The following is a 23,712-nucleotide window of genomic DNA, read 5'->3' as shown; positions in this document are numbered from 1 at the left end:
ATATCACTTTTCCATATATTTCAGTATTATCACTAACCTTTATCAAACCAGTATAAAGGGATGAATATTATTTTGTTAATGGATATATATTAATTGGCTTAATATTTCCAACATTATCAGATAATTTACTTCTAATTTCTAATGACTATCCATTTGGGTGCATCCGCTGCCCAGTCACAGTTATTTCCTTGGGATAAATTTCTGGAAGTTGGGTTGCCAGGTCAAGGCATTACAGAATTTGAAGCCCCTTGCTAGATTGCCAAATTATCCGGCAGAATGTGTGCGGAAATTTCTTCATCCACCAGCAAAATCTGAGAGCCTGGCATTTTGCCTTGACTTTCTTACTTACTTTCCTAAATATGATTTTCTGCTATGGCTCTCAGACTGTGTCTGATATTTTCACTGTAGTTTTTTTGCAGTAAGTATTTTCATCTCATAACTAATTGACCATGAGGCAATTTTGCCATAAAAAAGATGGAAGAACAGTTGACAGTTTTTGTTGTTGTTGCTGTTTGGTTTCATTTCTCCATTATGGAATCAACCACCTTTGGCAGACTTATGTTATTTAAGCTAAGTTGTCAGTTTGGTTTCATTTTTCCATTGATGAAGTTCTCACATTATAAAAAAGAGACTTTTTATAATGTGTATAAATCTTAGCCCTTGTAATGGTTTATATGGTGATTAATAGACATGGTGGTAGTGGTCTTAAAATAGTTAACATTTCTTCCAGATAACAATGATCTGCCCTAAGAGTTTGTTCCTTGTCTTGAAACATACTACATTAGGTAGAGAAAGAGAGGCCCAGGGACCTCTCTGAGGGCACAGAGTTGAACCCACATTTCCCATAGAATGAAGACAAGTGCTTAAGTACAATCCATAAAATAGCATCAGTTATTTGCATAGTATTGCTATGATTCTACACACATTTCAAATGTATTCAAATATTTTGTATTTTGCAATCAAGTCTTTTTAAATTTTGTTGTCCTTTTTAATATCCCTCTTTCATTTTGCATTTTTACATTTTTATAGCAAAATGGCCTTATGGTCAATTAGTTATTCAGTGAAAATATTTGTGGCAAATGCTTGTGGCAAAGATGTTCCAGCAAAAGTACCTAGAACCCTCTCAGGCACACCATGAATCCCTTATAGGTCTTGTGTGGAGAAAACAAAATAATGCAATTAATATGATGAACAAATAACAAAAAAATCTCCCAAGAAGTGGATATTAGGTTGAGCTGAGAGATTGTTGGTTACATTCTGCTTGGCTTAGTACGTCCTTGCACTGTCCTGTGTGCTGCCACAGCTCTTATGGGCAGCAAAGGTCAAAAGTGCCGAAGGTTTTTTACTTTGGGGCCAAACATGGGTGCCTGATCCTCAGGTCCTCTGAAAATTTGTACTCTTTGCTTCAGTGTATGTGCACTTCGTGTGTGTGTGTGTGTGTGTGTGTGTGTGTGTGTGTGTGTGTATGTAGAGGGGCCATATCTTCCTTCAGGTTTTCTAAGGGCTGGTAGGTGTCCCTAAGGAGTTGAATGATTCAATATAGTATTAGCTTCTGTCTCATTAAATGGAAAGAGAATAAAAGAGGGAAAAAGAGATATGTTTCTTCTTTACATTTAAAATATTGCTAAGCTCGTATCAGGATGCTCTGAGAATTGACTTTATTATTATTGAACTCATGATTGTTGGAATCATGGATAAAAATGACTATTCTAAAATCACCAGAAATTTGTTTCTCTGTCTCCTAAGAATGGAGACTGGGAAGATTTGTTCTCCATTTTGGGAGGGAGCCCTCAGGGTCAAAGGGCTCAAGTCAAAACCTTCTCATTGGCCTTGGCACTACTCCTGCCAGTGATGGATTCCCAAGTTCAACGGTGAGGACTTCAGCCTGATGTAATTGTGTAGGGGTAGGGGCCAGGAATAGTGAAAGGTATGCAAAATTGTTTTGTTTTTTAAAAAATTAAGGACATTTGTGAGACAATTGAAAATTAGAACCCTTTCCAATATTTGATATTTGATAATATTAAAGAAGTATTGTTACTTTTTAGGTAGATAAAGGCATTATGGATATATACATACATATATATGTATATATATTCATACACACACATAAATATGCACATTTCACACACATGTACACACACATATAATTTTTTTATTCTGGTAAAATAATATATTTTGTTTTGTTTTGAATTGCGAGGAGATGGCAGTTTCCCACGGCAGGCTGAAAACAAAGTTGAGGATCAGTGGGCGAAAGCAGGGGATGGGAGAAGTAACTCTGATTCCTAGTTGCTCGGGACCAGTTTTTTCAGCCCTGCAGCTGAGATCTGAATTTGGGGTTTATTTCCAGAGTACGCGTAGGTGCAATTCCTGGATTTTAAAAGAAATTGTTTGCTTAACTAGATTGTCTCCTGAGTTACTATATAGTTCTTCTGGGATTACAGAACATGAATCTTAACCATCCGGATTTCTCTTACGAAATGCAGCATTCATCACTCCCAGGAGCCTAAAACACAAATAGGTCAGTAATAAGCAAGGACACTACTTTTTAACTGAAAAGGTAACTGAACATTCTGAAATTTCAAGTCCTATCTCAGGTTGAATGGTTTAAAGCCACAATAATAATAGATTTATAATAATAGATTTATAATAATAATAATAATAAAAAAATAGATTAAAAAGAAATTCCAAAAGCATCAGCTAAAAAGAAATCTAGAAGGAATGTAGATTTATTTAACACTATGCCGGGACAATTTTTATAAACATACCTGGTTCACGTTTTGAGCATCTTTAATGATATAATGCTGCCACCTGGTGTTTATGCTCTTTTACTACAATAAGATTCGTAGAGTTGACAAGTACTGCTTCAGTGACGGATTAGAATTTCCTAGGCAGTAATTATTTGCAATTTTATCTGAGAATAAATTGAATATATTTCCTGTAAAACACAAATTTTAATGAATCAAAGAAGCCTTGAATTCCCTTTATAGTTGAATTCTTTTCATAGCATCAGGAATGATACGTGAGAGAGGAGGCATCTGTCAATGATCATTGGCAGATAACTTCCCTCTCTGTCCCAGTTATTAGAAACAAAGCCACCTTCACAATCATGGCTTGATCTAACAATCAGCATTTTAATGTAGATAATGTTTGGATCCCAGAAGGGGAATTTGGAAATATAAATTTAAACTGAGAACAGTATAGGAGTTTGGAGGAAACCGTAAATCCTTGAGGTGGGTGGGGTGATGTCACTTGAAGGGACAGAGTTTGAGTGCTCCAGATTTTTAGCTATACTCTATCAGTATAGCTAATACTGTGTCACACCCTGCATAGATAAATTTTGTCTAGCCCACAGAGATTTTCTTAAAAATTGCTTTAGACTCCAACAATATAAAAGGATTTCCGAAGTTTCTTTGAAAATCAGAATCTCCAGATGATGGGCTAACATTTCCAATTCTATGATTAGCTGGAACATTGTCCCATTTTCTACAGGTCCCCCCCATTTATGTTTGCAATCCCTGTCCTATAGCTTCTAGATTTTAGTGAAGAAAAATAAAAAGTAAGCCTTTAGAGTTGGAAAGGATACCTGAGAGCATCTAGTCCAGCATCTTTCTTTTCAATAAATGAAAGAGAAAGCTGAGCTTGCCCAAGGTCACATGCCTGGAGAGAGATACAGCTCAGGACTTCCTGGAGTTTCCTATATTCACCTGGGGACGGATTAGTTTTGGGCCACCTGATGTAAGTTATTTAGCTACAAGCTGCCTTATTTGCCATACTTATACAATGGATATAGAGTTGCTTTTAACTTTCTCAGAAAAATATTTAATTTAGCTTTTCATATCTGTATTCATGGAACATAGGAGTATGTTGCAGGACATATGAACAACACAGATTTTATATAAAATGAATTTCTTGGAGATTATATATCTATTCTGTACTGTCCAATGTGATATCTACTACCCACATTTGGATATTTAGATTTATGTTTAAATTAATTAAAATTAACTGCAATTCAGATACTCAGTCTCATTAGTCACATTTCAAGTGCTCAATGGCCACGTGTGGTCAGCAGCTACCGAACTGGACAGCCCCAATATAGAACATTTCCATCATTGTAGAATGTTCTATTTGGCAGCATTGATATGGTTGAAAAAATGCCTTTTTTGTTTGTTTGCAACCTTTCCTATAGACTTATCTTGGTTTTTCATTATGATAAACAAATAACCAGAATAACTTAATGGGCAAGAGTATGACATTAAAGCCAGGCGAATGTTCAGTGCGAAAGTTAGGTATTAAAATGAGAAATATCTATGTTAAATGAAGGAATAAAATGCACCAAATGCAAGTGGTGGAGCAGAATGTATTTAGCCATAAAATGAAGAGCAGTTGGATGGACCTGGTGTTTAAGAACCAAGTCGAATGTGTCATTTCTCTGAGCTTTCTGCCACTGTTTCATGGACAAGGACACCCATGTATGGCCATGGTGGAGAACCAGTGGTAATGCCTGCTCAGTGTCCAGTCTCTCTCCCTTTGGTACCAGCATTGGGGACCTTCCCCTCCCCCACTCCACATAGTCTCCGCGGAAATCTCAATTTAGGAAATTCCATGCTGAGCAGAATGACATAAGATGGAAAATAGTTGGTTTTGACTCATCCTTTCGGTGATTCTGAAGAGACTATCCTTTATTTGCCCAGCATTACCCTGATTTTCATCCTTCCTGAGCTCTGGTTACTCTTCTTGCCTTTCTATTTGATGTACTACTCCATTTCCTTCCAGAAAGATGATTTTGTTTTTTTGTTTTTTTTTTCCCTCTAATAGCCAGAACCCATTTTTGTTGCATTTGACCAAGTAATCCAAACCAATATGATGTTACTTTCAGGAGAGATGGGAACGAGTATATCATGTGGAAGAGAAAGGAGGGATATTCTCCCTTCCAGGAGCAAAACAAAAGAAAAAGAGAATGAAGGAAATCATAATAACAGCGATTTTGAGAGGGCTGTACAAAATTTGTACTTGGTGAACTGTCGCGAGAGAGGAAAAGGCTTTATCTCAGTCCATAGTGTTCATATTTGGACCCATGGAGGGAGGCAAATGACTGCGGTATACTTTGCACTCTGTGGCCAATACAGTCTCCCTACCACTGGGGCCATTCTTTCCATTTTTATCGATCTCACTTTAGTTCTGGACCTTATCCTCTCATACCCAGAAAGGTCCTGCAATAGTCTGGTTGTCTTCCCTTCGGTAACTTTACCTATGCACAACGCCAACTTAACCTTCTCCTGATGTTTGCTTGTAAATTTAAACCACAGCTTCTCCCGTGCACTTTGAGAAGCTCGGTTTTTATAAAGGTGCTTTGGAGCATTAAGTAAACTAGGTAGTAGAAATGTACATTACTACCGTTGGGGTTGAGATATGTAGATGAAAAGGGTGGAGTCTGGGCCTAGAGTTTTAAACCAAACCTGAATATAGAAAATAGGAAGCTCTTAATGAAGGCTCGGGGTTCATTAATGGCCAATCCCATCAGTTGGCTGAGAATGTTTTATTTATTCTCCCACAGGCCTTCATGGTCTTTTCCTGACTCCTTAAGCTCTCCAAGTTTACTGTATTTGTGTTGACTGCCAGCGTATTTTCTAATGAGGGCAGAGGGGGTCTGCAGCAGCCTTGGCTGCATATTTCCAAGAAGCTTTTCAGTGGCTGCAGCAGATGTTTGTGCATTTATACCAAGTGCGGTTGAGTTTTCCATTAAGAGCCAGCTCACTGAGAGAGGAAACCTTCAAATTCGTAGCACACCAGGGCTAGAGAAGGATATTGATAGTTTACTTGAAATGCTGCTCAAACTGCAGTTAGTTTTTTAGGGGGCATTGACAAGCATGAGTGCATTCATAAGGAGTTTTTGTGGGTTAAAAATGTTAGATTGTACGGTGGAATCTCGTGTTTAATGACCTTCCAATTTTTTAATTAGTAGCACTTCCTCGTCATGAACCTTATCAATCACACACACACACACACACACACACAGAATTGGAACAATAAAAACTAAAAACTAAGCAAAAATCCTTCAGGTAAAGAAAGAGCCTCACCAATTTGAGCATTCTTTTTTAAGCTTAAGCCATATTATTATGCTTTTAATTCGGTATTCCTACTAAATTGTGACTCTCTTTTGCTTTACTAATTTTGAGGATTAAACCAGGCAATGTGTTTTAACTGAACGATTTATGGATAAGCAGCCAAACTCAAATCAAGGTCATGACCAACAGAAAATATATAAATCAATAAAAATGGGAGGATTATTCTGCAGGGCCACTTTATGATGAGGATAGTTGCTCATCATTATTTGAGATTTCCAAAATGAGAGGCGAGGCTCCCCAAATAATCTGCATGGAAATATGATATTATTTTGAGAGCCTAGTATCAATATATGTGATTCACCTCTAATTGCTACTTGAGTAAAAGGGGAAATAAAATTGGTAAACAGCATAGGGCAGAAGCCATTATAGAGAACCACTCATTAGGACAATATTGTTCATGTCATCAGGTGAAGACGATGGGCTTTCAAGGCCCAAGTCTTTACCTCTAGTGGGCTGTATTTCTCAGATGTCAAATCTGCGACTAGCAGACAGCTGATCATAGACTGTAGTTATATTAATTCTTGGTGCTGAGAACATCTAATGGCATTGGACAAGGACAGCTGCAATATAATGTAATGTTCCTGTCCTCCATTTCATGCTGTACCTGATTTTTTTTCTCTCCCTGTAACATTGATTGATTTGGTAACGTAGAATGTTTGCTTTCCAGCTGGCAGATCTAATTGTAAATAAACAGCTGCTAGCTGCATTTAGACAGTGGATGATGTTGGCAGGTACAAGAGCAGGGTGTGCAGGATGATTTAAGGCCTGTGCAGTGGAGTGTGTGGGAGGTTGGGAAAGAGACACAGGCGGGAGGACCTCAAGTACAAAGTCCTCCGTGGCTCAGTATTATCTCGGGGCTATGTATTTTGATGTTAGTGCAAAATGAAGACTGGTATGTGGATTGGGAGGGCCTGTGATGCCCAATGTTATGGTCTAAATATGAGAAACATATAGGCCTTTATTATCCAAGAGTCTTTTTTTTTTGTTTTTGAACAATGGAATCAGATATTAGACTAAATCTTGAGGATTGTTTTCCTGGACAGGTAGATTTGAAAATTCTGAATGAAAACAGCAAGAAGATGAATGTGTGGAGGGAGATTCTTTTTGATCTATGAGAGATGTGAAAACAGTAACAATAGGAATAAGGAGAACACTAAGAGCTCAGTACATGTCATCAGCCATGTCATTGTCTTTTTCCACCCCCACGTCCTCAGATATGGGACGTTTAGCACAGGGAACAGGTGTTTACACAGACACTTAATGTTTTAGAATTTGAACAATGCCCCTTGAAAGCCTATGGAGGAACATGGCAAGTATCAGCCATTATCACTGGTGTTAGCCAAGGCTGCGGCATTGCACGTCACCTGAGCCAAAGACCTGCTGTGACGTCCTTTCCTTTGCTCTTATGTGAAGACCTCATGTGGCCAGGGCTTGCCCATCACTGTTGACGTCAATCAATGTCTCTCTTCTTTGGCTGGAGATGTCCCTTTCTGTGGCTCAGAATAGTCTTAAGCATGCCTCATTTTATCTCCCCTTGTATCCAAACTGGGAGCTAAAAATGGATATTGGTGTGGAAGGGAAATTTCCCATGCTTGTCAAAGATGGACCAAGGAGCAACTGGATGGAGCCAGGTCAAGGTGTCCCTCTCACCAGGATAGCGATGCGACATTCTTCCCCATTGTAGACTTAAGGATGTAAAATGTGCTTAAAACAAGGAAAATCTTGGCTATGCAACTGGACTAGCTGCAAGAATGAGTGAATGAGTAAACAGGCACGTAGGCGCAAAGTAGCTGGTAGCATCAGAAAGGTTTATAGTGTCTCCTTTCAGTGGTTCCCTGGCCCTGTGCTATGAAGACAGGCCCTGGGCAGAGCAGCAACAAAATCATGGATTAATATGGAGATGTGACCTGGAGGTTAGCAGGTAACTTAGGAGCACTCTCGTTTTCTTTTCTGATCTTTGGTTTTTGTCGTAGACCCTTCTAGAAGCTGCGGCCTTCTTTCCTGCACCTTGCATCAGAATATCTTAGATGGTTTATGTTCTCTCTTTCTTCCTCCCTTTATTGCCTTTTCTGTTTGTTTGTTTATTAATTTATTGTTACAGACAACGTTTAGGTCTTTACAATGTTTTCTCTAGTTTTTTATTTTTACCTGTCTCCGCAGGCGCCTCCTCCTCTTTCATGTCCATTTTCTTGTTCATATCTCCTCTCAGCCATTCTCATAATTGGCATGTTAAAAATTAACTGAAAAGTTTCCTTGGACAGGAATGATTTTCTTCCCTAAAACATTTTATGTAGGGGAAGGGGAATGGAACGCGAGGAAGCTCAATGATTATCTCATTTAATAATACCCATCCCCCTCCCCATGGAGCAAATACTTTTACTTACATTCAACAACAGTAGGACAATCCTGCCTAGGAGAGACTTAGAAACTTGCCAATGGCTACGGAGCTAATAATGGAATGACCTGGGTTGATTTCAATCTGTTGGGCTTCAAAAGCCACATTCACTCCACTACTTATGGGGGAGTGGTTCAGACCCTTCCTAGAGGCAGAGTATCTTGCCACCATCCAGTCTTCTCAGAGTCCAGAGAAGCAGTATACGTAAGTGTGGAGAAAGAGGACAAGCTTAAATTGTAAACTGTGTGTCACGTTCCAGTTTATAAAAGGCCTGGCCTCAATTTATTCTCCTTTGGAAATATCTCGATGATCTGTAATGATGATGATTTTAATCTATAATCTGAATTTACTTAACAGGATAATTAAATATTTAAAGTCGGTTCATTTAGAGGCTAGAAGGGATTATAGATAGTATGCTCATAGATTTCATCCCTGTATTAGTATGCACAGCAGCGCATTCTTAATTTTGGTTATAGCTGTTTTTCTGTTCTTGTATCTCTGCATTTGCCATGGCAATTAGGACTGGAGGGAGCTTATGGTGTCCTTGGAACTGAGAGAGAAGAGAAATTATGACACTAAATAATACAAAATGGGCCTAGTCCTCATTGCAGTAGAAAACACTCAGAAAAGTTAATTAAACTCAGGAACCAGGCTGCAAGATAATTAAGTTTAGGGCTAATTTTACACTGCAGGCGTTCTATATTGTTTTTGCAAGGGTCCAAAGGAACATGAGATAGAAAATCTCCAGGTTGTGGGTTTGATTCATAAAGGATCATTATCTGTAGTTAAATAGCCAGACAAAATGGTAATGTGTAGGCGGCAAATTGTAGTTTGTAAGGTAAAAGTGATATTTACACTATACATATAATACATTTATAATTTCCTTTTATTATCAGTAGAAGTGAGAGTTGTCAGTATATCTGGTATAAGAAATGATAAATGTGTAAACCCCAAATCCAAGACATAAGACATTGTATAAGCCATAAAATAATGGTTGATAATCAACTCCTTATTGTATTGTGTGAGCTTGGGTATATTTTAACACCCAAGGCCCGAGGCAGCCTTGATCACTACCTTATTACCTTTTGTGTGGCAGAATAAAAAAAAAACAGTCTCAGGTCAAGAGCAAAGCCATCATCGTTCCTTGGTCTGTCCCCATTAGAGGAGGGGATGTTTGCATTCCGACTAGAATTGCTTTTTACAAAGTTCTGCTAGCTTTTACTCAGTACCCTGCGGCCTTTAAGAGCATTGACAATTGATTAAATTTTCAATTGTCTGGTGTTTATCTTTGTGTTCTTATGCCTGATGTGAACTTAGCACCTCTTTAGAACAAAGCAGAGAAATTATTTAAAAATTGACCTGGACACAGACCAATGGAATAGAATTGAGAACCCAGAAATAAACCCACATATATATGAGCAAATAATTTTCAACAACGGAGCGAAAAACATACAATGGAGGAAAGAAATCCTCTTCAATAAATGGTGCTGGGAAAATTAGAAAGCCACAGGCAAAAGAATGAAACTAGGCTGCTATTTGTCACCATATACAAAAATTAACTCAAAATGGATCAAAGACCTAAATATAAGACCTGAAACAATAAATTGCATAGGAGAAAACATAGGTACTAAACTTACGGTCCTTTATCTTGGAGAGGATTTTATAAATTTAACCTCAAAGGCAAGAGAAGTAAAAGTAAAAAGAAAAAAGGGACTGTATCAAACTAAAAGGCTTTTGCACAGTGAAAGAAACCATCAGTAAAACAAAGATGCAATCAACCAAATGGGAGAAGATATTTGCAAACGACACCTTAAATAAGGGGCTAACATTGAAAAAATATAAAGAAGTCATACAATTCAACAACAAAACCCCAAACCATCCAATTTAAAAACAGGCAGACCTGCACAGACCCTTCTCCCAAGAAGATATGCAAATGGCCAACAGATATATGAAGAGATGCTCAACTTCACTAGCCATTCGTAAAATGCAAACCAAAACCACAGTGAGATACCACCTCGCACATATTAAAATGGCTATTATCAATATGACAAGTAAAAATAAGTGTTATGGGGAAAAAGGAACACTCATACACTGCTGGTGGAATTGTAAATTGGTACAGCCACTATGGAAAACAGTATGGAGGTTCCTCAAAAAATTAAGAATAGAATTACCATATAACTCTTTTCTGTTTCTACCCCCAAAATTTGAAAACATTTATTTGTAAAGATTTATGTACCCCTATGTTCATTACAGCACTAGTCACAGTGGTCAAAGACATGGAAACAACCAGTCCTTTGACAGATGATTAGATACAGAAGATGTGGGACAAATATAATGGAATATTACTCAGCCATAAGGATGAAATACTGCCGTTTGTGACAACATGGGTGGATCTTGAAAACATCATGCTAAGCGAAAGAAGTCAGATGAAAAATTTGAAAGCCATATGATTTTACTCATATGTGGGATATAAAACTGAAAGCAACAAATGAACAAGACAAACAAAAACTCATAGACACAGACTACAGTATAGTGGTTACCAGAGGGAAAGGGGCAGGGGAGGTAGAAAATGGTAAAGGGAGTCAAACATAGGGTGATGAAAGATTTGACTTAGGGTGGTAAACACATAATGCAATATATAGATGACGTATTATAGAATTGTACACTTGAAAACTATATAATTTTATTAACCAATGTCACTCCAATATATTTAATTTAAAATTATTTAATTTAATTTTATTTATTATTTTTTTAAAACGCCAATAGCACCTGGTATTCCAAGGTGGTCTCCCATCCAAGTACTAACCAGGCTCAACCTTGCTTAGCTTCTGAGATCAGACGAGATCAGGCATGTTCAGGGTGGCATGGCCGTAGACTAAAAGAACTGACCTAGGATTTGCCCCATTCCTTTCATCTTTTTCCCTCTTTGAAAAAAATCAAAAAACAAAACAAAGCAAAAAAAACATTATTCTCTAGAATAGAAGGAAACTAAACCAAAACTTATCTGTTGGCTTTCAAATGAATTGAGTCAATTTTATTTATTTGCTCTTTGTGGGAAGTTCTGAGTTAAGACAACCTGCCTTTGTTTAAATTTGACTAGTGGCCATTCGTAAAGCTCAATACTATGCTATTTCCCCTGCTGGCTGACCTCCTAAAGGACTCTTCAGGCTTCTTTCTTTCATTGTGTATAGCTTTATTGACATTTTGCTGACGATCTGGAATTTCCAAATGCACTGGAAGGTAAGGAAGTCACCAGGGCGAAAAGGGGTGCAAATGTAACATGATGTCAAATGTTGTCTCATAATTTTGGTCTAAAAGCTGAGGCTGAGGACAACTGGCACTGACTGGTCTCATGTTCCACAGAGAGTGACAGGGAACCCAGACCACCACCCCTTTCAATACTTAAGAAGTGGCTTTGACTGCTGCTCAGTCGGGCTCTGAAAGTGAAGATCAGAGTTCGCTGAGGAGAGAATCTATTTGCATTATTTGCATCATGAGCTACCCTATCCATCCATACTGCTGATCTGGATAACGGGAGCAAAGATAGAAATGGCTGAATTTCCCCACTCAATTCTGGGAAAGATGTTTAATATGTCCTTTAATTTTTAATAACAGATGTGGCCAGTACATTTATTTATACATTAGTACCTAAAAAAATCACAGTAGTAATTTCTGCCTGCACAAGACAGTAATACATTTTCATTGTCTTGCCCCAAGAGTGTGTAAATTTTCTTGCTCTCTGTTACACTGCTGATAGAAGGGATTTTTCAATTGTGTGGAAATGTGAAGGCTTTGCTTTCACCTATTACAGAGATGATGTTTTAATTAGGGTTAATGGGAGCTGTTTTCCTCTTCTTTATTGAGTTTATGACCTTCAGGGGATGGGTGATTAAACACAAGAAAGCTCAAGAACCTTCCCAGGTAGTCACTTCCGTGGACATTCTACTATTTGGAGCCTATAGAGAAACATCCACTTAGACTAAAACCAAACTTTTCTGGCTTAAGAGTCTCTCTTATAATTACAAATTACCGTACCTTTTGTAAAGGGAATTTTATTATTAGTGGTGGGCTTGGAAAAGGGGGATCAAATAGAGTTTCTCCTGTTTCCTTATTAGAGACAGGCATTGCCCTCAGCCCCTCACGCAGCAAAGCGATTCGAACACCGTATACACAGTAAAGCATTCCCTCATTATTGATTTGTAGTTGCCTCTGTCTTATTTTATGTTCTCTCAGTAATGCCTGAAAATGTTTGTTATTGTGTTTGTGGTGCTGGGCGATAAAGGAAGAGAGGTGTCAGTTCCTGGGCTCTTGGCAGTGACCATCAGTAAGGTGGTTGTAGCATGCTAATTGTATGGCCACAGCAGAGAAGTGGGCTTCCTTGTGGCCTGGCTTAGGAGTGGGTGGCAAACAACTGTTGTCTTAAGCACATTAAAAATCCAACTTTTGGAAGTGAGGGAGAGGTGGGGAGGCTAAGCCCTGTTTTGACTTGGAGTATAAACCATTTGACTTGGCATTACAGAAAAAGGTGATCCCCAAATACTAGAGGACTTGTGATCATCCAGGTAACTTGGGTCACATAACGTGTTTGGAATTTGGAAAAAAAAACTTAGATATTTCCTTGGTTCATATTCTATATGTGGAGATAAATGAAGGCCCAGAGAAATTAAAGTTATGGCAGAGTCAGGCTAGGATCTATATCTCCTGATTACTCTTCTAGTGCGCTTCTGGTGACTCTATTTGATTATCATTTGTAAAGTCTCTGAAGATAATATCACTGGAAAAAAAAAATCACCTCTGTACTGACCGTTAGGAATAGTGAATAATCATAACTTTGTCTCCTAACAAAGTGTTGCTATTATCAACTTTAGTTGTGACAGGTGGCATAGCATCTGGCCTGAATCTCCTGAGATAGAATTCTAGCCCCACCTCTACTGCTGGGAGATCTTTGGCTCTTTCTTAGTCTTCCTGGGCCTCAGTGTCCTCATCCGTAAAATGTATGAGTAAAATAAAATAATATATAAAACAGTAGAATGTCTAGCACAAAGCAAGTGACTATTCAGTGATAGCCAATATGGTTATTCTGTAGTCTTATTTTATTTATGTCTTTTCCCTCTACCTGCCAGCTATTCACATTTGCCTTCCCCTGTCCCAGAAGTTATTTTCTTCCATCTCCTTCTAGTAATTATATATATATACACACACACATATATATATATATAAAGTGAATACATACATATATATATATATTTTTTTCCCCTTTCTTATCCAGCTAGTAGCATACTATACACAGTGAAATGTCCTTGCTTTTTTTTTTACTTAATAATATGTCTTTGAGTTTATGTACATATATGTAAAGAGGTTCTTATTCACTTTAAAACCTGTATTATACTGATTAGAATGGATATACCATACCTTATTTACCTGACAGCTGTTAATGGACATTTAGGTTAATACCCATGTTTTGCTATTATTAACTGTACTGCAACAAATAACTTTAGATATATGTTGTTTGCATATGTCTATAGGATGAATTTCTAGAAGTGGCATGGCTAGGCTGAAGGGTATGTGCATTTAAATTTTGGTAGATATTGCCAAATGGCCCTCAAAGGGTTATAACCATTAACAATCTTAATAGCAATGAATTAAAGTGATTTTCCCCCTGTCAAGATGTGCGTTATCAGCTTTAGGGGATTTGTCAATTTGATAAGTAAAAAGTAGTAACCCTATGTAGTTTTGATTTATATTTCTCTTATCATAACTGAGATTGGACACTTAAAAAATGTTTAATAAATATTTTAATCACTTTTTCTGACAACTATTTTTTATATCCTTTGCTAATTTTTTAACCGAGTTGCTTTTATTCCATATTAACTTGCATTTATTTTTAAAAATATTTAAATATGTAAATATAAAATTGAAAACATGTACATATAAAATCAAGAGTTATAGAGGGGAATAAAGAGATAAATAAAGCTGTTTTTCTCATTACCAGCCTGATTAATTCTCTTTCACAGATAACTGTTCCTGAGTTTCTTTTATAGTCTTAGATAAATTTTATATGTGTGTTCAAGCATATATGTGTGTGTTCTTTACAAAGACAGGATAAACTTATACATACTCTTTAACATTATTTAAACACCTTTCCTAGTTTGTATCATAGGGCCACTTCGTTTTTTAATGATTACATATATCCCAGTGGTTTCTTAAATAAATATATTCACCTCAGAGTGTCTCAGGATAAATTGGGATGTGGGAAGAAAAATATTAGCTCTTCTATATCTGTTTATTTTTATCTCATTTAAAATTAAAAATTTTTGTATGTATTTTTAAATATATGTTCTATCTTAGTTACGTATATATGTATATAATTGGAAAAGTAACATAATTTATATTTTCATATTAGGAGTGTGTTTAATTTTCTTTTTTCTTTTTTTATTGAAGGGGTGCTAAAATTTTTGGAGATAATGACCATACTTCATTTAACCAGGCTTTCATGAACAGATATTTAAGTTTTTTCCTGTAGCGATTTTAAAATATGTCCACAAATTCTTTGACATTCATTTTTTCAAAAAGTGGTCCCTAATTTCTGTCCTCTTGAGTGTAGACCAGACTTAGTGATTTGCTTCTAAAGAATATAATGTGAAAATGGCAATGTTTGACTTCTTTTTTTTTTTTACCTTTTTTAAAAAAAATTATTTTTAATTATAGTGGACATACAATATTGTATTAGTTTCAGGTGTATACATTATAATTCAACATTTATGTACCTTACAAAGTATAATCACCACAATAAGACTAGTAACCATCTGTCACCATACATAGAAAAAGAAATATCTTGAATGAGGAATATTCATGTTTCTTTTTATGTCTGGAGTATGAGGAATCTTCACGTTTCTTTTTATGTCTAGAGTATTCTAGATGTCATGGTTTTGGAGAAATGTAGACAGGAAGAACAATAATACTCATAACCATTTTATGTAAGAGATGGTTAATGTACCTGGGAGCACTTAAGGGATATTGATATACCTGGGCCTTACTGTCAGCATTTGACTTCTGAGACTAAGTCACGCAAGACATTGTGACTTTGCTCTTGACTTCTTGGATCACTTTCTATGGAAGATGCCAGCTGCCATGTTGCATGGTCACTCAGTAAGCCCTCAGTAGGTAATCCTCTCACCAAAAGCCAGAACTGATATGCCTCCTGTGTGAGGGAACCATCTTGAATGTGGATCCTTCACCTCCAGTGTAGCCTTCAGGTGATTGCAGCCCCGTATGTCTTGACTGCAGCCTCATGAAAAGAACCCAAGCCAAATCATCCTGTTAAAGTCTCCCTAAATTCCTGACTCACAGAAACAATGCGAGATAATTAATGTCTACTGTGATTTGAAGCAGCTGAATTTTCAGGAATTTTGTTATGATTTTGTATATGATGTAAGATAGTAGTCCAATTTTATTCTTTTGCATGTGATTATCCAGTTTTTCCAACACCATTATTTGACGAGACCATCCTTCCTCATTGTATATGCTTGCCTCTTTTGTCATAAATTAATTGACCATATATGTGTGGGTTTATTTCTGGGCTCTCTGTTTTATTCCATTGATCTATGTGTCTTCTTTTATGCCAATACCATACTGTTTTGATTACTATAGCTTTGTAATATAGATAGAAATCAGGAAGTGTGATGCCTCCAACTTTGTTCTTCTTTCTTAAGATTGCTTTGTGATTCCATACAAATTTTAGGATTGCTTTTTCTATTTCTGTGAAAAATGCCTTTAAAATTTTGTAGGGATTGCTTTGAATTTGTAGATTGCTTTGGGTAGCATTGACATATTAATGTTTAATTCTTCCAATTCATAAGCATGTAATAATTTTTTCTTTGTATCTTCTTCCATTTCTTTCATTAATGTCTTATCATTTTCAGTGTACAGATCTTTCACTTTCTTGGTTCAATTTATTCCTAGGTATTGTATCCTTTTTTTCAATGAGATAATAGAATTTATTCACATCCATTTTTATTTAATGTACATCTTCAGAATAGGTGGTAACTTATTTAAAGCCTAGCTCATTTTCTTCTGGCTCTGGGTAGAAGACTCTTCCCAGAGTAGCAGTAATTATTGATCCGAAACCTTTAAAGTAGGAGAATTTGACCTCATAATATCTAATTAGGAAACTAGAAAAACTGGAATCCTATAAATTTATTATGAATGATAGGACGACTAATAAAAATAGAAAAACACCATTCGTTCTTTGTTCTATTACTTTGTTCTTTGTTTTTAGGTAACTATATTAACCTTAGGAAATCTTTTTGATACTTTTGCAATCTACGGTATATAATAAACCATTCATATCTTCCCCTGTTTCAGAACCCAAAAGCCTATACTTTGAAATTTTGAGGAGGCAATTTCTGCAATAGCATTTTTTTTCCTGGACTAGTTATACTGAAAGCTGACTTTTCTTTGCCCTCAGAAGTATTGCTACTAAACTTTATGAATTAAATTTAATACTACAAGCCAAAATATCTGTGTTTTTCTACTTTCTGCAACCATGAGACTATTACTGGTGGAATTACTTTGTGAGTCAAGCCTTAGGCTCTGAATGCCACTGTGTTTCTTCAACTTGAAGGTTTTTCATTTCAATTAGACTGAAGCACAGATACAATACAGGTGGAAGAACTTATTCAAAAGTAAAAAATATAACTACAGCCGTTTTCTTCAAGGTGAAAAACTGATTTTGCTTTGCTTTTCTGTTGACAATTGCTTTATACAAGAAATTGGAAAGGCTCCTCATTTTTCTGTTTTTTTTTTTTTAATTTAGTTTAAATTAAAATATGTCCTATATAGTCTATAGGGCATTTAATTCTCTGTGTACTATTGTGGCATCCACCATGTCATGACACTTTCATATGCAAAAGCCTTGAGCTTTCTTTTGCTATTTGTCTGCTACTGTACTGTGTCATGTAGGAAATGAAAATTCATTTTATTTCTCCTACATTTGAATCTCTGTTTTATAGAATGGGAAAATTTATCCCAGGGAAGAATTCTTCACAAAGAATGGTAATATTCATGGCTCAAAAGAGCTTTGAATCCCTCTTATGAATGACAGTGTATATGTGGAAATAGTAATTTTAATTCTCTGCAATTCATCATCAGGCATTCTGGCCTTGAAGTTAAGAACTTTGACAAGCTTAGCAAGTTTAGTTAGTAAGTTTAGTAAGAAGGTTAGGATGTGAAGACAGTGGTGAAGATAGATTAAACAGTGGTTTTACACTTTAAGTGATAAGACTAGAATGTTAATTGAGCCTTGGTATTGCTTACTGAGAAATTTAGACTGTTATCAGGCAAGATATTTTTTTCTTTTCTGTGGCTGTAATCCGCTATACAAATCCATTATACACATTTTCTAAAAGGAAACTCATTATACATATTTTTAAAAGGGGGCTTTACCAAATTCAATCTTGACTCATGATACTAAACAATCATTTCAATTGACAATAGAAAGAGGAAAACTGTGTTTTTCATGCATCTTAGCAGAGATATTTAAGTGAATCAAAGCAATCAAAAGAAATTAAGAGGAACATATTGATAGCAGTGATACACCTGGTGCTTAGGGTACCTCAATGTTCTATAATATGAATATTGAAAAACTATATTTAAAGTTTGTATAAAATATTTCCATATATTAAAAATCAGAGATTTGGTATGTGGACTAAATATAATATTTTACTTTATTTAGAACTGTCTGTCAATCATGACTGTGAAATTACTCATAACTAGGGTATATGCTCAGCACATGTAGAAGACACTCACCTGGATTGTCCAAAAACTGCTTGAAAGTTCTTTTTTTCTGGATCACATGTGAGAATATTCTTTTTTTAGTATGAATTTTCCTTCTTTACCTCCTTTATTATTTTTATTTTAAATTCAAATTAGTTTATATTAATTTTCTTTTTCTTAAAAACTCTAAATATATATCTCTAGCCCCTGCTGAACATAATGAAAAGCTTTAGCTGCCCAGCACAAGTCACTAGATGGTAATGCTATCTGACTGTTGTATAAAATTGAAGTTCTAACATTTAAAAAAGTACAATATTGTTGCTGTTATTGTTACAGTCAACATTTATTCAAATTTGCCTGTATGCTTTTTCCATTTCCTTGCTCACTTTACTGACATTTTTACTTCTAAGTTTCTTCTTCTTGCTGATAGTAGCACTTTCCAATGACTGTAGGTAATAAAGTTTTTGAGTTCTTCTGAATCCGAAGTGTTATTTTTGCCTTCACTTTAAAATGACAATTTGTCATAGTTATTTTCTTGTACAGCTTTGAAAATTTGCTCCGTTGACTTCTGTTACTGATCTTTTCTCTGATGTTGCAATTACAAGATGTCTACTGTCAATCTGTAATTCTTTGGAAGATAATGCTTTTTCGGAAGCTTTTAGGAATTTCACTTTATTTTTGATTTATTTATTTATTTTTTTGGTTTGTTTTACTAACAATATACCTAGGCATGGATTTTTAAAATAAATCTATCCTGCCTGGGGCTCAGTGGGCTTTTCAACATGAGATTTCATGTCTTCCTTCAGCTTTATATAATTCTCTGCAATTATCTCTTTATGTTATGCTTTCAGAAATTGCCTCAATTCTATCTCCTACTTTAACAATTTTCTTTTTGACTGTGCCCAATACACTATATAGTCTATTTATTGAATGTTTAAATTTCAGTGATTACAATGTTCATTCCTAGGTTTCTCTTGCTTCACGACTCTCGCTTTTATTTTAGTATCATTAATCCCACTTTTATATCTTTAAGGTTCTTAAACACTTCCTTTAAAAGTTCTTTTTAGCACATCATGAACTATTATCATTATTTTACTGCAATAAATAAAAAATATATATTTTTTTGCCTGAAATAAATCTTTTCCATTTGCTGAACAAAATAAAAAACTTATTGAAACAACACATTAAAAAGTGGATTGCTTCAGAAGATCTTTGGTCAAATTTTTGTTTAAGGATTGAAGCCTTCCAACTCTTCCCATACATTTTCCTGTGGGAAGCAAGTAGATGTAACGATTTGTTAACAGATGTTTCTTTTGCTGGTGCTAATCATGCTAAGATTTATATACACCTTTGCCAGAAATAAAATTATAAAATATTTATTGCAACAAAGGAAACATAGTGAATTCAGAATTTTCATTGAGAAATATTTCTTTTATTACAAAATATTTTACAAAATATTTCATTTTAATACTATAGGACAGAGAGAGCTATCCTCACTGAAAATGCTTCACATGAGGACACAGATATCACTGAATTGTCACTACCCTGGGATGGATTACAAAAAGAGTTAGAACATTGCTTCCAATTTGGAGTTACCTCTTTGTTGTGGGGAAAACTTTTTTTGTTTATTCTCTTTAAATGTAAGTTGGCTAATAGGGATCCATTTCGACTTCATTATCTGAAGGAAAATACATTTCACATGTGGCTAAATTAGTGGGTAGTATCTGATTTTTGCTTACATCTTATATGACGATAGAGAATAAAGAATGACTGAAATACTTTTGGGTTAGTCTTATTGATTCCTCATGTTCTGAAACTTCTGTTTCATTTTTTATTATTTATTTTTATTTTTTTATTGTTTATTTAAAACTAATCAAAATTAGCTCTAGCTCAATGACTAGAGCCACCTTGGATTTTACTAAGTTCCTAAAACCCCTCTTCCCAGCCCCTGAGGAATGGATCTTCTGTTGTTTGTTCAGTGTGGGATCTTGCTTTGTGCAGCTGGGGTGAACATGGGCTTTGTGCTCTACTCGGGATAGGCCTGGGTTCTGTGCTCTGTAGGAAGTTCTCCTTTTTCCTAAACACAACTGGGGACCATCTGACCACTCATCTATTCAATACATTGGTGGGCAGAGGTGTTTTTGATTATGCAGCTCCAAGCTTTAATAGCCGAGCTGGGTTTGAGACACCTATTTTGTATGGGATACATTTGATAGCAACCTCATGAGACCATTAAGGCCTTAGGCTCAGTATCCCAAACCCAGATCCAAAATTCCTTTGAGCCATGAGGCTTAAGTATCTATTGATTATTGAGTTTCTCTTTATTTCTAACCCGTTAGATTTTATTTTCTTGTCTTCAACTACAAATATATATGTTTACATATCTATGTCTATATCTATTGTATGTAATCTGCCATTTCAAGGGCTAGCTGCCGAGAAGAGATTTTAACATGCTCTCAATAGGCCATGTTGGTCGGGATACTTTCTTTTAATGTCGGCAAAATGAGTTCCATTTTCCTGTAGTGCAGTTTACTTGTTAGCTTTTTAAAAGGCTTTTCTTGATATAGGAGAACTTCTTAGGAGGCATAGAATTTAACATTTTGATAATAAAATCCATTTTTTGCTAGAGACAATCTGGGACCACATGTTCTTTTAGTGTTGAAATTTTACTTGGCCATAACTGCTGACATCTGGTAACTACCAGCGGGCTGTTTTTAGGTTTGGTTTGAGAAATTGTAGTGGCCTCAAGCTTTCTGAATGTGCATGTGTACATTACAAAATACTCAATGGATAGAGGTGAACACTAGGAGAGACTATTTATATTTTTCATTAGAGAGGACTAATTCATTGGGAGTGAGACCGATTTACATTTTACCCATTGTGTAAAGAGTTTCTTGTAGGAACATGAATGAGTTAATTGGCACCATATTTTAGATGTCTACCAGGCATGTTTAAGGGCCCTTTATAGATTGGATCCCTAGCAGCTGCCCCGTGACCCATCTTTTAAATCTGGCTCGACTTTCTTCTCTGGTTTTAAGTCATTTTGCTATGAAGCCGACAGTTTAATGAAAGGAAAATATCATCAGTAACTTTTGCCAAAATAGATGTAAAGAGTCTTTGAACTGCTGGACTGTCCTTGTAGTTCTTTTTTTTTTCTTTCTGGGTAGCAGTTGGTGTAATGCAGTCTTTTCATTCTATTAATAATATGTTATGCATGGTCACATCCCTGGTTAATTAGACTTACAGTTTTCAATTAGCAGCATTTTTTGATGATACATTATTATCCTTATTAGAGAGGTCGTAGACTATGTTACAACAAAGACTGAAGACTCTATTGTCAGCATAATCTTGAAAGAACCATTTAACTTTATGAAATGTATCTGGCGAAGGAACTTCATACTTTATTTGATGTATAATTTGACCCCTATAAAGAACCAAATGATTCTCTTTCCCTCCCCTTCTTAGAATAAAAATATCCAGCACTTGAGATAGTATGAATATTTCTCTCAGTTAAAATGAATAACATTGTCAGAAAATGAAATCTGAATTTTTAAAAATTGAGTAGATGTGTGGTCAGATATTCTTAATCAGCAATTTATCATGTCTTTGGGTGAAATTTATAGTTCTATGTGAAACCGATTAACTCCATTAGATTTTAATTATTGTTCCAAAATCAATACTCCTACTTCAGGCAATTCCATTCACTCATCTGAATAAGGAGGTGGATTTAGGGGTGGACATAATCTTTTAGTTGACATTAAAACATCCTATTTAGTTTAGGTTGTTGTAGTTCATTGTTTTTTGTTTTTTTTCTTTTTTGTTTTGTTTTTTCCTTCTGTTCAAATACAAAGACTTTAAAACCTACAGGGATCAGAGGAGGTTCGGGATAGGTTTTTATCTAACCTGCCCAGCAGCTATTGAATGATTGATTTTGCCTCTTTTGTCTTCCCAACTCGGAGGCTGGCTGTGGTGTGATCTGATGCTCTGAGCCTTTGCCAGTGGCCTCTGTGGTATGGTGGGGAGGGTGGAGTCAGTTTTGGTTGCTTCATTCTTACTTTTTTTAATTAAAATTATTGGGTGACATTGGTTAATAAAATCAAATGGGTTTCAAGGTGTGTTCACCACCCAAAGTTAAATTTCCTTCCACCACCAAATATTTGACCCCCGCCCCCATCTCCTTCTTTTCCTCCCTGGCCCTTCCCTCTGGTAACCACCAATCCATTATCCGTGTCCATGAGTCTCTGTTTGTTTGTCATGTTTGTTTGTTACTTTTAGTTTTACATTCCACATATGGGTGAAATCATATGGTTCTTAACTTTTCCTCTCTGACTTATTTTGCTTTGCATGATAATCTCAAGATCTAGCCATGTTATAAATGGCAGTATTTTAACTTTTCTTATGGCTGAATAACATTCCATTGTATATATATGTACCACATCTTCTTTATTCAGTTTATCAAAGGGCACTTCAGTTGTTTCCATGTCTCGGCCACTGTGAACAATGCTGCTATGAACTTCGGGGTGCATAAATCTTTGAAGATAAATGTTTCCAGGTTTTTTGGGTAAATACCCAGAGGGATTTCTGGGTCATATGGTAGTTCTATTCTTAGTTTTCTGAGGAACCTCTATATACTGTTTTCCATAGTGGCTGTACCAATTTACATTCCTACCAGCAGTATATGAGGGTTCCTTTTCCTCCATAACCTCTGCAACACTTGTTCTTATTTGTTTGCTTCATTCTTACTTTTAAATGACACAGTCAGGTTTAGAGAGAGCGATCAGCTGCTTCATTGCTCTCTCAAGTTATGTTTCCCTAAATGTAACCTCCATTCTGACTTCTATCACCTCTTATATCTGACTTCCATTAATTTTGCCTGTGTTTGAACTTTATATAAATTGAATCATAACGTGCATTCTTTCCTGTTTGGCTTTTTCCCACCAGTATTATGTCTCTGGGGTTCATCTTGTTATGAATAATCAGAGTAGCAGTAGTAGCTCATTCTTTTTCATTGTTGTATGGCAGACGTTGGCAAACTTTTTCTGTAAAAGTCCAGATAGTAAATATTTTCAGCTTTGCAGCCCACATGGTCTATGTTGCAACTACTGAACTCTGCTATTGCCATGCAAATGAAGCCATAGATAATACTGTAAATGGGCATAGCTGGATTTAACTTACAGGCTGTAGTTTGCTTAGCCCTGCTGTGTAGTAGTCTATTGAAAGACTGTACCACACATATTTATCCATTGTACTGCTAATAGATGTTTGGGTTATTTTTGGTTTGGGAAAATTATACATAAAGGTGCTGTGGACATTCTTATATGTGTCTTTTGTGCATGGTTTTATGATTTCGTGTTGTCGAATTGTTGAATTATAGGGACGCATATGTTCGGCTTTGGCAGATATCAATAAAATGTTTTC

General features: G+C 35.9%; 1 pseudogene; it reads right to left on the bottom strand.

Annotated features, from left to right (window-relative positions):
• Nucleotides 1-11,277: 11,277 nt before the first annotated feature.
• On the bottom strand, nt 11,278-11,396 carry LOC120591073 (uncharacterized; annotated as a pseudogene).
• Nucleotides 11,397-23,712: the final 12,316 nt, after the last annotated feature.

Source organism: Pteropus medius, unplaced genomic scaffold (assembly GCF_902729225.1).
Source record: "Pteropus medius unplaced genomic scaffold, Ma_sr-lr_union100, whole genome shotgun sequence".
In the NCBI taxonomy this organism is placed as follows: Eukaryota; Metazoa; Chordata; class Mammalia; order Chiroptera; family Pteropodidae; genus Pteropus; species Pteropus medius.
This window is presented reverse-complemented; position numbering and strand designations above follow the sequence as displayed.